Source organism: Rhea pennata, unplaced genomic scaffold (assembly GCF_028389875.1).
Source record: "Rhea pennata isolate bPtePen1 unplaced genomic scaffold, bPtePen1.pri scaffold_26, whole genome shotgun sequence".
NCBI classification, from domain to species: domain Eukaryota; kingdom Metazoa; phylum Chordata; class Aves; order Rheiformes; family Rheidae; genus Rhea; species Rhea pennata.
The window spans coordinates 2,826,972-2,842,961 of record NW_026907677.1 but is presented as its reverse complement, the minus strand read 5'-3'; positions in this window follow the sequence as shown (position 1 = coordinate 2,842,961).

The window sequence follows — 15,990 nt, the reverse complement described above, 5'->3', positions numbered from 1 at the left end:
CTTGGACATCATGGCCCTAGTGACTCTGAATGCCTTTCATCCCATACTGCAACAACTAGTAATCTCTGGCTGGATGGACAGCACAGAGCAAGTGGTTGGGAGAACCTCCTGTTGGCTTCCTGTTTCTGCTGACACTGCTTCCCGGATGGAGACCCTTGGGAATGTCAAATCCTGCTTCCCAGACATGGGGGCCTTTCCACAATTCCCCATAGCCGAAAGTAAGCAGGATTGTTTCTACCTGCCGAAAGCAGGCCTTGGAGTCTAAGGACATGTTGTGAGGCTGAGGAGAGGTCTGCATGCTCTTGTGAAGCCTTTGCAAGAGGGAGGTGTTTGCCTGTCCTTTGGGCCACAACGCGGGCTGTTTCCAGAGGCCAGGGAGTATGCAGTGAGAGGGGACTCAACAGAGAGGAGCTCTTCCTTGGCCTGGAAAGGATGCTGCCTTGCAAGCAGAAGGGCAGCCCCCCTCTTCCTGCCACCAAGGCCAAGGAGCAGGGGCTGTTCTCACAGTGCCAGATTCACGTAGTGACCTTGAAGCCCTTTCCTTCACATGAAACCTCCTCCTGCAGCTGGCACAAGCCGAGCGTGACTACACCTGCTGTCAGGCACCTCTCTGTGTGCCCAGAGCATCCTGAATGCCTGATCAGAGTTGTGGGCTCTGAGATAAGGGGACTGTGTGTGTGTGCAGAGTCTGGGAGAGGCAGGAGGTCTCCAGCGAGAGTGAGAGAGAGCCTCTGCCCCTCCTGTCATCAAAGCCTTTCCCAAGCATGTCCCTGTGGCAGGCGAGTTGCAATATGCAGCGTAGCTGCAGAGGTAGCAGTGCTTGACTCCCTCGATGCCTTTCTCCTGCTTTGAGCCTGGGTGCCCAACTAGAATCCATTTTCCATCCTGAAAACAGAGTGTTTGGGAGCAGTGGCTAAAGGAATTGGGAGGAGCGGGGGCAACGGTGTGTCTTGGAGCCTGTCACTGTTGCTGTGCCTGCTGTTCTCCTTGCTGCATGGAGAGAAAGCCTTGGTGTGGGCAGCCTGAGCTTTGCTAGCTTTCCTTCAGGCATGTTGTGCAGCCTTGCATGACTTGGCAGGGCATGATCTCCACCTCCGATGAGGGCAGTGAGTGGAACCCATGTCCTTTGGCTGCCGAAGGAGGTGCCCATCTTGCGAGCGCGGGATGGAGGCCCAACTCCCCCTGTGCTCATGCCACCTCCCCGCGGTGTCTGTTTGCAGTGTGCTTCAGCCTGAGGAAGTCAGATGGCCAGCTGCACGTGCTGTGAGTGCAGGCCCTCAGAGGGCAGGGAAGGTAGGTGCTGCTGCTTGGGGCCCTTCTTGTGGCAGCCGGAATTGTGGGAAAGCATCGTCCCCTGGGCAGTGGCTGTACCAGAGCCCTTCCCCTGCGCTCCTTTGAGCTCTGAGTGACCTAGTCCAGGGCTTGCTTTCCAAGATGCCAGCTGTGCTCTGCTTTTGCAGCACATCTGTTTCTGCTGCCTTCTCTGTGGACACAGCAGAAGATGCCTGCATGGGGCCCTGTTTCTGGTGGGAAGTTAACTGCTGGGCCTGTGTGGGGTGGAAGCTGGAGAGCTTCTGTTCATGCTCATGTCGATGATGGGGCAGCAGGAAAAAAAGGGTTCTTCAGTCTTGTTCAGATTCATTTCAGGTCTGAATGGGGCGGAGGGGAAGACTTGCAGCAGAAAGGGGTCAGCGGAGAGTGTGAGGAATACCCTGCCCTTTACGGGCGGATGTAGCTGCCCCTAGTGTACCTGTGGTGCTCTCTCTCTCCTTAGCTGGACAACACTGCCCATTTCCTAGATTGGAGGGGAATGCTTTTTTTGCCTGTGCTTCCCTCCATTGACTTCCCCGTTGGGAAAGACCTGGTCTCCTAACTCAGGTTCTTGAATCTCGACCTTGCCGAAAGCCCGGCAGTGTGATTTGTCCTTCTCCTGCATTCCCCTGCAGATGCTATTCTGTCCAATTGGGGGGCAGCCGTGAGAAACAGGCGGGTTTTTTTCAGAGTTTCTGAGAGGCAGCTTCTTCTCTGAGCAGTGGAAACGTTTGCTGCCCTTGTGAGCAACGAGATCTTTTGCTTGGCAGCATCTCACATGAGTCTCTCACCTTTGCAGGTGCCAGATATAAGCAATTCAGCCCTCACAGCCATCAGAAAGGTTGCTGCTCAGGCCCTTGCTGGGTCTGGCGTTGTCCTTCCCAAGTGAGTATGTTTGCTTGCTTCTTAGCCTCCAGCTGACCCAGCAAGCAGCTTCTCACTGCGTGTGTGGGAGTGCTGTGCTGCGAGGGTTGGCGAAGGCTGCTCAGGAAGTGATTTGGGACTAACGCCTTCCAACGGCCGGGTCTGCACTGAGTTACTGCATTTCCTACAGCAGTCCTCCACAATCTGGCATATTCTGTATATTCTACTTGGGAAAGGGTGGGGTTCCTAACAGCTCTGGCATGCGCCTGTGTGCCTATGGTGAGCATAATTTGCAAAGGAGGGGCTGCAGTGGAAATGTGGTGCCCTTCCATCACAGCAGAGCCCTTTTTTTCTGTCTCCAGGCTTGAGCTGGAGACTTCCCCTGAGAAGCCGTGTGTGAGAGCTCCAAGGCCACCTCAGAAAGGGAAAGAGGGAAGACCTGATCTCAAAGCTGAGAAAGGTAATGGAGCAGCTGATTCCTGGCCTGTGAGATCCGACGAAGTATCGCAGGCTCTGTTTCCCTCGTGTGAAGTTAGGGCCCCAAAGAGTCTCTCGTAGGTCACCAGCACATCCCTGTGAGCCCCACTGTTCCTGGTGTGGACAGAGTAGAAAAGCACTCCCACAGGAAAGGGTGTTTTAGGCTAGAAATGAAGAGCTGGACAGGAGCCAGAGTGAGGGAAGGCCTCAGAGTGCCTTGGAAACATGGCTTCAAAGGAATCCCCTTGAGGCTTCACAGGTCTATCACTGACTGGAGCGGTGCTGCACATCACTGCTCTACAGATGGCCACCCCGGCGGTGTTCTGAAGGGTTTTCTTGTCTGCTGCTTACAGGGGATGTTCCTACCCTGCGCCTCCTCGTCCGAGAGAGGCAGCCTCCAGCCAGACTAGCAGCTCTTAGTATGGAGGAAGGCACGGGGGAGCAAGGCAAGGGGAAGGAGCCTCATGGCAGGTGAGATGCTTGGAGCTGTCTGTGAGGGTGAGCCTGTAGCCTTGTTGGTCTTGGAGATGCATGTTTCCCTTGGACATCATGGCCCTAGTGACTCTGAATGCCTTTCATCCCATACTGCAACGACTAGTAATCTCTGGCTGGATGGACAGCACAGAGCAAGTGGTTGGGAGAGCCTCCTGTGGGCTTCCTGTTTCTGCTGACACTGCTTCCCGGATGGAGACCCTTGGGAAAGTCAAATCCTGCTTCCCAGACATGGGGGCCTTTCCACAATTCCCCATAGCCGAAAGTAAGCAGGATTGTTTCTACCTGCCGACAGCAGGGCTTGGAGTCTAAGGACATGTTGTGAGGCTGAGGAGAGGTCTGCATGCTCTTGTGAAGCCTTTGCAAGAGGGAGGTGTTTGTCTGCCCTTTGGGCCACAACGTGGGCTGTTTCCAGAGGCCAGGGAGTATGCAGTGAGAGGGGACTCAACAGAGAGGAGCTCTTTCTTGGCCTGGAAAGGATGCTGCCTTGCAAGCAGAAGGGCAGCCCCCCTCTTCCTGCCACCAAGGCCAAGGAGCAGGGGCTGTTCTCACAGTAGTGCCCTTGAAGCCCTTTCCTTCACGTGAAACCTCTTTCTGGGGCTGGCACAAGCCGAGCATGGCTACACCCTGCTGTCAGGCACCTCTCTGTGTGCCCAGAGCATCCTGAATGCCTGATCAGAGTTGTGGGCTCTGAGATAAGGGGACTGTGTGTGTATGTGCAGAGTCTGGGAGAGGCAGGAGGTCTCCAGCGAGAGTGAGAGAGAGCCTCTGCCCCTCCTGTCATCAAAGCCTTTCTCAAGCATGTCCCTGGGGCAAGCGAGCTGCAATATGCAGCATAGCTGCAGAGGTAGCAGTGCTTGACTCCCTCGATGCCTTTCTCCTGCTTTGAGCCTGGGTGCCCAACTAGAATCCATTTTCCATCCTAAAAACAGAGTGTTTGGGAGCAGTGGCTAAAGGAATTGGGAGGAGCGGGGGCAACGGTGTGTCTTGGAGCCTGACATTGTTGCTGTGCCTGCTGTTCTCCTTGCTGCATGGAGAGAAAGCCTTGGTGTGGGCAGCCTGAGCTTTGCTAGCTTTCCTTCAGGCATGTTGTGCAGCCTTGCATGACTTGGCAGGGCATGATCTCCACCTCCGATGAGGGCAGTGAGTGGAACCCATGTCCTTTGGCTGCCGAAGGAGGTGCCCGTCCTGCGGGCGCGGGATGGAGGCCCAACTCCCCCTGTGCTCATGCCACCTCCCCGCGGTGTCTGTTTGCAGTGTGCTTCAGCCTGAGGAAGTCAGATGGCCAGCTGCACATGCTGTGAGTGCAGGCCCTCAGAGGGCAGGGAAGGTAGGTGCTGCTGCTTGGGGCCCTTCCTGTGGCAGCCGGAATTGTGGGAAAGCATCGTCCCCTGGGCAGTGGCTGTACCAGAGCCCTTCCCCTGCGCTCCTTTGAGCTCTGAGTGACCTAGTCCAGGGCTTGCTTTCCAAGATGCCAGCTGTGCTCTGCTTTTGCAGCACATCTGTTTCTGCTGCCTTCTCTGTGGACACAGCATAAGATGCCTGCATGGGGCCCTGTTTCTGGTGGGAAGTTAACTGCTGGGCCTGTGTGGGGTGGAAGCTGGAGAGCTTCTGTTCATGCTCATGTCGATGACGGGGCAGCAGGAAAAAAAGGGTTCTTCAGTCTTGTTCAGATTCATTTCAGGTCTGAATGGGGCGGAGGGGAAGACTTGCAGCAGAAAGGGGTCAGCGGAGAGTGTGAGGAATACCCTGCCCTTTACGGGCGGATGTAGCTGCCCCTAGTGTACCTGTGGTGCTCTCTCTCTCCTTAGCTGGACAACACTGCCCATTTCCTAGATTGGAGGGGAATGCTTTTTTTGCCTGTGCTTCCCTCCATTGACTTCCCCGTTAGGAAAGACCTGCTCTCCTAACTCAGGTTCTTCATTCTCGACCTTGCCGAAAGCCCGGCAGTGTGATTTGTCCTTCTCCTGCATTCCCCTGCAGATGCTATTCTGTCCAATTGGGGGGCAGCCGTGAGAAACAGGCGGGTTTTTTTCAGAGTTTCTGAGAGGCAGCTTCTTCTCTGAGCAGTGGAAACGTTTGCTGCCCTTGTGAGCAACGAGATCTTTTGCTTGGCAGCATCTCACATGAGTCTCTCACCTTTGCAGGTGCCAGATATAAGCAATTCAGCCCTCACAGCCATCAGAAAGGTTGCTGCTCAGGCCCTTGCTGGGCCTGGCGTTGTCCTTCCCAAGTGAGTATGTTTGCTTGCTTCTTAGCCTCCAGCTGACCCAGCAAGCAGCTTCTCACTGCGTGTGTGGGAGTGCTGTGCTGCGAGGGTTGGCGAAGGCTGCTCAGGAAGTGATTTGGGACTAACGCCTTCCAACGGCCGGGTCTGCGCTGAGTTACTGCATTTCCTGCAGCAGTCCTCCACAATCTGGCATATTCTGTATATTCTACTTGGGAAAGGGTGGGGTTCCTAACAGCTCTGGCATGCGCCTGTGTGCCTATGGTGAGCATAATTTGCAAAGGAGGGGCTGCAGTGGAAATGTGGTGCCCTTCCATCACAGCAGAGCCCTTTTTTTCTGTCTCCAGGCTTGAGCTGGAGACTTCCCCTGAGAAGCCGTGTGTGAGAGCTCCAAGGCCACCTCAGAAAGGGAAAGAGGGAAGACCTGATCTCAAAGCTGAGAAAGGTAATGGAGCAGCTGATTCCTGGCCTGTGAGATCCAACGAAGTATCGCAGGCTCTGTTTCCCTCGTGTGAAGTTAGGGCCCCAAAGAGTCTCTCTTAGGTCACCAGCACATCCCTGCGAGGTCTACTGTTCCTGGTGTGGACAGGGTAGAGCAGTAGAAAAGCACTCCCACAGGAAAGGGTGTTTTAGGCTAGAAATGAAGAGCTGGACAGGAGCCAGAGTGAGGGAGGGCCTCAGAGTGCCTTGGAAACATGGCTTCAAAGGAATCCCCTTGAGGCTTCACAGGTCTATCACTGACTGGAGCGGTGCTGCACATCACTGCTTTACAGATGGCCACCCCGGCGGTGTTCTGAAGGGTTTTCTTGTCTGCTGCTTACAGGGGATGTTTCTACCCTGCGCCTCCTCGTCCGAGAGAGGCAGCCTCCAGCCAGACTAGCGGCTCCTAGTGTGGAGGAAGGCACGGGGGAGCAAGGCAAGGGGAAGGAGCGTCATAGCAGGTGAGATGCTTCGAGCTGTTTGTGAGGGTGAGCCTGTAGCCTTGTTGGTCTTGGAGATGCATGTTTCCCTTGGACATCATGGCCCTAGTGACTCTGAATGCCTTTCATCCCATACTGCAACAACTAGTAATCTCTGGCTGGATGGACAGCACAGAGCAAGTGGTTGGGAGAGCTTCCTGTTGGCTTCCTGTTTCTGCTGACACTGCTTCCTGGATGGAGACCCTTGGGAATGTCAAATCCTGCTTCCCAGACACGGGGGCCTTTCCACAATTCCCCATAGCCGAAAGTAAGCAGGATTGTTTCTACCTGCCGACAGCAGGGCTAGGAGTCTAAGGATATGTTGTGAGGCTGAGGAGAGGTCTGCATGCTCTTGTGAAGCCTTTGCAAGAGGGAGGTGTTTGCCTGCCCTTTGGGCCACAGCGCGAGCTGTTTCCAGAGGCCAGGGAGTATGCAGTGAGAGGGGACTCAACAGAGAGGAGCTCTTCCTTGGCCTGGAAAGGATGCTGCCTTGCAAGCAGAAGGGCAGCCCCCCTCTTCCTGCCACCAAGGCCAAGGAGCAGGGGCTGTTCTCACAGTGCCAGATTCACGTAGTGACCTTGAAGCCCTTTCCTTCACATGAAACCTCCTCCTGCAGCTGGCACAAGCCGAGCGTGACTACACCTGCTGTCAGGCACCTCTCTGTGTGCCCAGAGCATCCTGAATGCCTGATCAGAGTTGTGGGCTCTGAGATAAGGGGACTGTGTGTGTGTGCAGAGTCTGGGAGAGGCAGGAGGTCTCCAGCGAGAGTGAGAGAGAGCCTCTGCCCCTCCTGTCATCAAAGCCTTTCCCAAGCATGTCCCTGTGGCAGGCGAGTTGCAATATGCAGCGTAGCTGCAGAGGTAGCAGTGCTTGACTCCCTCGATGCCTTTCTCCTGCTTTGAGCCTGGGTGCCCAACTAGAATCCATTTTCCATCCTGAAAACAGAGTGTTTGGGAGCAGTGGCTAAAGGAATTGGGAGGAGCGGGGGCAACGGTGTGTCTTGGAGCCTGTCACTGTTGCTGTGCCTGCTGTTCTCCTTGCTGCATGGAGAGAAAGCCTTGGTGTGGGCAGCCTGAGCTTTGCTAGCTTTCCTTCAGGCATGTTGTGCAGCCTTGCATGACTTGGCAGGGCATGATCTCCACCTCCGATGAGGGCAGTGAGTGGAACCCATGTCCTTTGGCTGCCGAAGGAGGTGCCCATCTTGCGAGCGCGGGATGGAGGCCCAACTCCCCCTGTGCTCATGCCACCTCCCCGCGGTGTCTGTTTGCAGTGTGCTTCAGCCTGAGGAAGTCAGATGGCCAGCTGCACGTGCTGTGAGTGCAGGCCCTCAGAGGGCAGGGAAGGTAGGTGCTGCTGCTTGGGGCCCTTCTTGTGGCAGCCGGAATTGTGGGAAAGCATCGTCCCCTGGGCAGTGGCTGTACCAGAGCCCTTCCCCTGCGCTCCTTTGAGCTCTGAGTGACCTAGTCCAGGGCTTGCTTTCCAAGATGCCAGCTGTGCTCTGCTTTTGCAGCACATCTGTTTCTGCTGCCTTCTCTGTGGACACAGCAGAAGATGCCTGCATGGGGCCCTGTTTCTGGTGGGAAGTTAACTGCTGGGCCTGTGTGGGGTGGAAGCTGGAGAGCTTCTGTTCATGCTCATGTCGATGATGGGGCAGCAGGAAAAAAAGGGTTCTTCAGTCTTGTTCAGATTCATTTCAGGTCTGAATGGGGCGGAGGGGAAGACTTGCAGCAGAAAGGGGTCAGCGGAGAGTGTGAGGAATACCCTGCCCTTTACGGGCGGATGTAGCTGCCCCTAGTGTACCTGTGGTGCTCTCTCTCTCCTTAGCTGGACAACACTGCCCATTTCCTAGATTGGAGGGGAATGCTTTTTTTGCCTGTGCTTCCCTCCATTGACTTCCCCGTTGGGAAAGACCTGGTCTCCTAACTCAGGTTCTTGAATCTCGACCTTGCCGAAAGCCCGGCAGTGTGATTTGTCCTTCTCCTGCATTCCCCTGCAGATGCTATTCTGTCCAATTGGGGGGCAGCCGTGAGAAACAGGCGGGTTTTTTTCAGAGTTTCTGAGAGGCAGCTTCTTCTCTGAGCAGTGGAAACGTTTGCTGCCCTTGTGAGCAACGAGATCTTTTGCTTGGCAGCATCTCACATGAGTCTCTCACCTTTGCAGGTGCCAGATATAAGCAATTCAGCCCTCACAGCCATCAGAAAGGTTGCTGCTCAGGCCCTTGCTGGGTCTGGCGTTGTCCTTCCCAAGTGAGTATGTTTGCTTGCTTCTTAGCCTCCAGCTGACCCAGCAAGCAGCTTCTCACTGCGTGTGTGGGAGTGCTGTGCTGCGAGGGTTGGCGAAGGCTGCTCAGGAAGTGATTTGGGACTAACGCCTTCCAACGGCCGGGTCTGCACTGAGTTACTGCATTTCCTACAGCAGTCCTCCACAATCTGGCATATTCTGTATATTCTACTTGGGAAAGGGTGGGGTTCCTAACAGCTCTGGCATGCGCCTGTGTGCCTATGGTGAGCATAATTTGCAAAGGAGGGGCTGCAGTGGAAATGTGGTGCCCTTCCATCACAGCAGAGCCCTTTTTTTCTGTCTCCAGGCTTGAGCTGGAGACTTCCCCTGAGAAGCCGTGTGTGAGAGCTCCAAGGCCACCTCAGAAAGGGAAAGAGGGAAGACCTGATCTCAAAGCTGAGAAAGGTAATGGAGCAGCTGATTCCTGGCCTGTGAGATCCGACGAAGTATCGCAGGCTCTGTTTCCCTCGTGTGAAGTTAGGGCCCCAAAGAGTCTCTCGTAGGTCACCAGCACATCCCTGTGAGCCCCACTGTTCCTGGTGTGGACAGAGTAGAAAAGCACTCCCACAGGAAAGGGTGTTTTAGGCTAGAAATGAAGAGCTGGACAGGAGCCAGAGTGAGGGAAGGCCTCAGAGTGCCTTGGAAACATGGCTTCAAAGGAATCCCCTTGAGGCTTCACAGGTCTATCACTGACTGGAGCGGTGCTGCACATCACTGCTCTACAGATGGCCACCCCGGCGGTGTTCTGAAGGGTTTTCTTGTCTGCTGCTTACAGGGGATGTTCCTACCCTGCGCCTCCTCGTCCGAGAGAGGCAGCCTCCAGCCAGACTAGCAGCTCTTAGTATGGAGGAAGGCACGGGGGAGCAAGGCAAGGGGAAGGAGCCTCATGGCAGGTGAGATGCTTGGAGCTGTCTGTGAGGGTGAGCCTGTAGCCTTGTTGGTCTTGGAGATGCATGTTTCCCTTGGACATCATGGCCCTAGTGACTCTGAATGCCTTTCATCCCATACTGCAACGACTAGTAATCTCTGGCTGGATGGACAGCACAGAGCAAGTGGTTGGGAGAGCCTCCTGTGGGCTTCCTGTTTCTGCTGACACTGCTTCCCGGATGGAGACCCTTGGGAATGTCAAATCCTGCTTCCCAGACATGGGGGCCTTTCCACAATTCCCCATAGCCGAAAGTAAGCAGGATTGTTTCTACCTGCCGACAGCAGGGCTTGGAGTCTAAGGACATGTTGTGAGGCTGAGGAGAGGTCTGCATGCTCTTGTGAAGCCTTTGCAAGAGGGAGGTGTTTGTCTGCCCTTTGGGCCACAACGTGGGCTGTTTCCAGAGGCCAGGGAGTATGCAGTGAGAGGGGACTCAACAGAGAGGAGCTCTTTCTTGGCCTGGAAAGGATGCTGCCTTGCAAGCAGAAGGGCAGCCCCCCTCTTCCTGCCACCAAGGCCAAGGAGCAGGGGCTGTTCTCACAGTAGTGCCCTTGAAGCCCTTTCCTTCACGTGAAACCTCTTTCTGGGGCTGGCACAAGCCGAGCATGGCTACACCCTGCTGTCAGGCACCTCTCTGTGTGCCCAGAGCATCCTGAATGCCTGATCAGAGTTGTGGGCTCTGAGATAAGGGGACTGTGTGTGTATGTGCAGAGTCTGGGAGAGGCAGGAGGTCTCCAGCGAGAGTGAGAGAGAGCCTCTGCCCCTCCTGTCATCAAAGCCTTTCTCAAGCATGTCCCTGGGGCAAGCGAGCTGCAATATGCAGCATAGCTGCAGAGGTAGCAGTGCTTGACTCCCTCGATGCCTTTCTCCTGCTTTGAGCCTGGGTGCCCAACTAGAATCCATTTTCCATCCTAAAAACAGAGTGTTTGGGAGCAGTGGCTAAAGGAATTGGGAGGAGCGGGGGCAACGGTGTGTCTTGGAGCCTGACATTGTTGCTGTGCCTGCTGTTCTCCTTGCTGCATGGAGAGAAAGCCTTGGTGTGGGCAGCCTGAGCTTTGCTAGCTTTCCTTCAGGCATGTTGTGCAGCCTTGCATGACTTGGCAGGGCATGATCTCCACCTCCGATGAGGGCAGTGAGTGGAACCCATGTCCTTTGGCTGCCGAAGGAGGTGCCCGTCCTGCGGGCGCGGGATGGAGGCCCAACTCCCCCTGTGCTCATGCCACCTCCCCGCGGTGTCTGTTTGCAGTGTGCTTCAGCCTGAGGAAGTCAGATGGCCAGCTGCACATGCTGTGAGTGCAGGCCCTCAGAGGGCAGGGAAGGTAGGTGCTGCTGCTTGGGGCCCTTCCTGTGGCAGCCGGAATTGTGGGAAAGCATCGTCCCCTGGGCAGTGGCTGTACCAGAGCCCTTCCCCTGCGCTCCTTTGAGCTCTGAGTGACCTAGTCCAGGGCTTGCTTTCCAAGATGCCAGCTGTGCTCTGCTTTTGCAGCACATCTGTTTCTGCTGCCTTCTCTGTGGACACAGCATAAGATGCCTGCATGGGGCCCTGTTTCTGGTGGGAAGTTAACTGCTGGGCCTGTGTGGGGTGGAAGCTGGAGAGCTTCTGTTCATGCTCATGTCGATGACGGGGCAGCAGGAAAAAAAGGGTTCTTCAGTCTTGTTCAGATTCATTTCAGGTCTGAATGGGGCGGAGGGGAAGACTTGCAGCAGAAAGGGGTCAGCGGAGAGTGTGAGGAATACCCTGCCCTTTACGGGCGGATGTAGCTGCCCCTAGTGTACCTGTGGTGCTCTCTCTCTCCTTAGCTGGACAACACTGCCCATTTCCTAGATTGGAGGGGAATGCTTTTTTTGCCTGTGCTTCCCTCCATTGACTTCCCCGTTAGGAAAGACCTGCTCTCCTAACTCAGGTTCTTCATTCTCGACCTTGCCGAAAGCCCGGCAGTGTGATTTGTCCTTCTCCTGCATTCCCCTGCAGATGCTATTCTGTCCAATTGGGGGGCAGCCGTGAGAAACAGGCGGGTTTTTTTCAGAGTTTCTGAGAGGCAGCTTCTTCTCTGAGCAGTGGAAACGTTTGCTGCCCTTGTGAGCAACGAGATCTTTTGCTTGGCAGCATCTCACATGAGTCTCTCACCTTTGCAGGTGCCAGATATAAGCAATTCAGCCCTCACAGCCATCAGAAAGGTTGCTGCTCAGGCCCTTGCTGGGCCTGGCGTTGTCCTTCCCAAGTGAGTATGTTTGCTTGCTTCTTAGCCTCCAGCTGACCCAGCAAGCAGCTTCTCACTGCGTGTGTGGGAGTGCTGTGCTGCGAGGGTTGGCGAAGGCTGCTCAGGAAGTGATTTGGGACTAACGCCTTCCAACGGCCGGGTCTGCGCTGAGTTACTGCATTTCCTGCAGCAGTCCTCCACAATCTGGCATATTCTGTATATTCTACTTGGGAAAGGGTGGGGTTCCTAACAGCTCTGGCATGCGCCTGTGTGCCTATGGTGAGCATAATTTGCAAAGGAGGGGCTGCAGTGGAAATGTGGTGCCCTTCCATCACAGCAGAGCCCTTTTTTTCTGTCTCCAGGCTTGAGCTGGAGACTTCCCCTGAGAAGCCGTGTGTGAGAGCTCCAAGGCCACCTCAGAAAGGGAAAGAGGGAAGACCTGATCTCAAAGCTGAGAAAGGTAATGGAGCAGCTGATTCCTGGCCTGTGAGATCCAACGAAGTATCGCAGGCTCTGTTTCCCTCGTGTGAAGTTAGGGCCCCAAAGAGTCTCTCTTAGGTCACCAGCACATCCCTGCGAGGTCTACTGTTCCTGGTGTGGACAGGGTAGAGCAGTAGAAAAGCACTCCCACAGGAAAGGGTGTTTTAGGCTAGAAATGAAGAGCTGGACAGGAGCCAGAGTGAGGGAGGGCCTCAGAGTGCCTTGGAAACATGGCTTCAAAGGAATCCCCTTGAGGCTTCACAGGTCTATCACTGACTGGAGCGGTGCTGCACATCACTGCTTTACAGATGGCCACCCCGGCGGTGTTCTGAAGGGTTTTCTTGTCTGCTGCTTACAGGGGATGTTTCTACCCTGCGCCTCCTCGTCCGAGAGAGGCAGCCTCCAGCCAGACTAGCGGCTCCTAGTGTGGAGGAAGGCACGGGGGAGCAAGGCAAGGGGAAGGAGCGTCATAGCAGGTGAGATGCTTCGAGCTGTTTGTGAGGGTGAGCCTGTAGCCTTGTTGGTCTTGGAGATGCATGTTTCCCTTGGACATCATGGCCCTAGTGACTCTGAATGCCTTTCATCCCATACTGCAACAACTAGTAATCTCTGGCTGGATGGACAGCACAGAGCAAGTGGTTGGGAGAGCTTCCTGTTGGCTTCCTGTTTCTGCTGACACTGCTTCCTGGATGGAGACCCTTGGGAATGTCAAATCCTGCTTCCCAGACACGGGGGCCTTTCCACAATTCCCCATAGCCGAAAGTAAGCAGGATTGTTTCTACCTGCCGACAGCAGGGCTAGGAGTCTAAGGATATGTTGTGAGGCTGAGGAGAGGTCTGCATGCTCTTGTGAAGCCTTTGCAAGAGGGAGGTGTTTGCCTGCCCTTTGGGCCACAGCGCGAGCTGTTTCCAGAGGCCAGGGAGTATGCAGTGAGAGGGGACTCAACAGAGAGGAGCTCTTCCTTGGCCTGGAAAGGATGCTGCCTTGCAAGCAGAAGGGCAGCCCCCCTCTTCCTGCCACCAAGGCCAAGGAGCAGGGGCTGTTCTCACAGTGCCAGATTCACGTAGTGACCTTGAAGCCCTTTCCTTCACATGAAACCTCCTCCTGCAGCTGGCACAAGCCGAGCGTGACTACACCTGCTGTCAGGCACCTCTCTGTGTGCCCAGAGCATCCTGAATGCCTGATCAGAGTTGTGGGCTCTGAGATAAGGGGACTGTGTGTGTGTGCAGAGTCTGGGAGAGGCAGGAGGTCTCCAGCGAGAGTGAGAGAGAGCCTCTGCCCCTCCTGTCATCAAAGCCTTTCCCAAGCATGTCCCTGTGGCAGGCGAGTTGCAATATGCAGCGTAGCTGCAGAGGTAGCAGTGCTTGACTCCCTCGATGCCTTTCTCCTGCTTTGAGCCTGGGTGCCCAACTAGAATCCATTTTCCATCCTGAAAACAGAGTGTTTGGGAGCAGTGGCTAAAGGAATTGGGAGGAGCGGGGGCAACGGTGTGTCTTGGAGCCTGTCACTGTTGCTGTGCCTGCTGTTCTCCTTGCTGCATGGAGAGAAAGCCTTGGTGTGGGCAGCCTGAGCTTTGCTAGCTTTCCTTCAGGCATGTTGTGCAGCCTTGCATGACTTGGCAGGGCATGATCTCCACCTCCGATGAGGGCAGTGAGTGGAACCCATGTCCTTTGGCTGCCGAAGGAGGTGCCCATCTTGCGAGCGCGGGATGGAGGCCCAACTCCCCCTGTGCTCATGCCACCTCCCCGCGGTGTCTGTTTGCAGTGTGCTTCAGCCTGAGGAAGTCAGATGGCCAGCTGCACGTGCTGTGAGTGCAGGCCCTCAGAGGGCAGGGAAGGTAGGTGCTGCTGCTTGGGGCCCTTCTTGTGGCAGCCGGAATTGTGGGAAAGCATCGTCCCCTGGGCAGTGGCTGTACCAGAGCCCTTCCCCTGCGCTCCTTTGAGCTCTGAGTGACCTAGTCCAGGGCTTGCTTTCCAAGATGCCAGCTGTGCTCTGCTTTTGCAGCACATCTGTTTCTGCTGCCTTCTCTGTGGACACAGCAGAAGATGCCTGCATGGGGCCCTGTTTCTGGTGGGAAGTTAACTGCTGGGCCTGTGTGGGGTGGAAGCTGGAGAGCTTCTGTTCATGCTCATGTCGATGATGGGGCAGCAGGAAAAAAAGGGTTCTTCAGTCTTGTTCAGATTCATTTCAGGTCTGAATGGGGCGGAGGGGAAGACTTGCAGCAGAAAGGGGTCAGCGGAGAGTGTGAGGAATACCCTGCCCTTTACGGGCGGATGTAGCTGCCCCTAGTGTACCTGTGGTGCTCTCTCTCTCCTTAGCTGGACAACACTGCCCATTTCCTAGATTGGAGGGGAATGCTTTTTTTGCCTGTGCTTCCCTCCATTGACTTCCCCGTTGGGAAAGACCTGGTCTCCTAACTCAGGTTCTTGAATCTCGACCTTGCCGAAAGCCCGGCAGTGTGATTTGTCCTTCTCCTGCATTCCCCTGCAGATGCTATTCTGTCCAATTGGGGGGCAGCCGTGAGAAACAGGCGGGTTTTTTTCAGAGTTTCTGAGAGGCAGCTTCTTCTCTGAGCAGTGGAAACGTTTGCTGCCCTTGTGAGCAACGAGATCTTTTGCTTGGCAGCATCTCACATGAGTCTCTCACCTTTGCAGGTGCCAGATATAAGCAATTCAGCCCTCACAGCCATCAGAAAGGTTGCTGCTCAGGCCCTTGCTGGGTCTGGCGTTGTCCTTCCCAAGTGAGTATGTTTGCTTGCTTCTTAGCCTCCAGCTGACCCAGCAAGCAGCTTCTCACTGCGTGTGTGGGAGTGCTGTGCTGCGAGGGTTGGCGAAGGCTGCTCAGGAAGTGATTTGGGACTAACGCCTTCCAACGGCCGGGTCTGCACTGAGTTACTGCATTTCCTACAGCAGTCCTCCACAATCTGGCATATTCTGTATATTCTACTTGGGAAAGGGTGGGGTTCCTAACAGCTCTGGCATGCGCCTGTGTGCCTATGGTGAGCATAATTTGCAAAGGAGGGGCTGCAGTGGAAATGTGGTGCCCTTCCATCACAGCAGAGCCCTTTTTTTCTGTCTCCAGGCTTGAGCTGGAGACTTCCCCTGAGAAGCCGTGTGTGAGAGCTCCAAGGCCACCTCAGAAAGGGAAAGAGGGAAGACCTGATCTCAAAGCTGAGAAAGGTAATGGAGCAGCTGATTCCTGGCCTGTGAGATCCGACGAAGTATCGCAGGCTCTGTTTCCCTCGTGTGAAGTTAGGGCCCCAAAGAGTCTCTCGTAGGTCACCAGCACATCCCTGTGAGCCCCACTGTTCCTGGTGTGGACAGAGTAGAAAAGCACTCCCACAGGAAAGGGTGTTTTAGGCTAGAAATGAAGAGCTGGACAGGAGCCAGAGTGAGGGAAGGCCTCAGAGTGCCTTGGAAACATGGCTTCAAAGGAATCCCCTTGAGGCTTCACAGGTCTATCACTGACTGGAGCGGTGCTGCACATCACTGCTCTACAGATGGCCACCCCGGCGGTGTTCTGAAGGGTTTTCTTGTCTGCTGCTTACAGGGGATGTTCCTACCCTGCGCCTCCTCGTCCGAGAGAGGCAGCCTCCAGCCAGACTAGCAGCTCTTAGTATGGAGGAAGGCACGGGGGAGCAAGGCAAGGGGAAGGAGCCTCATGGCAGGTGAGATGCTTGGAGCTGTCTGTGAGGGTGAGCCTGTAGCCTTGTTGGTCTTGGAGATGCATGTTTCCCTTGGACATCATGGCCCTAGTGACTCTGAATGCCTTTCA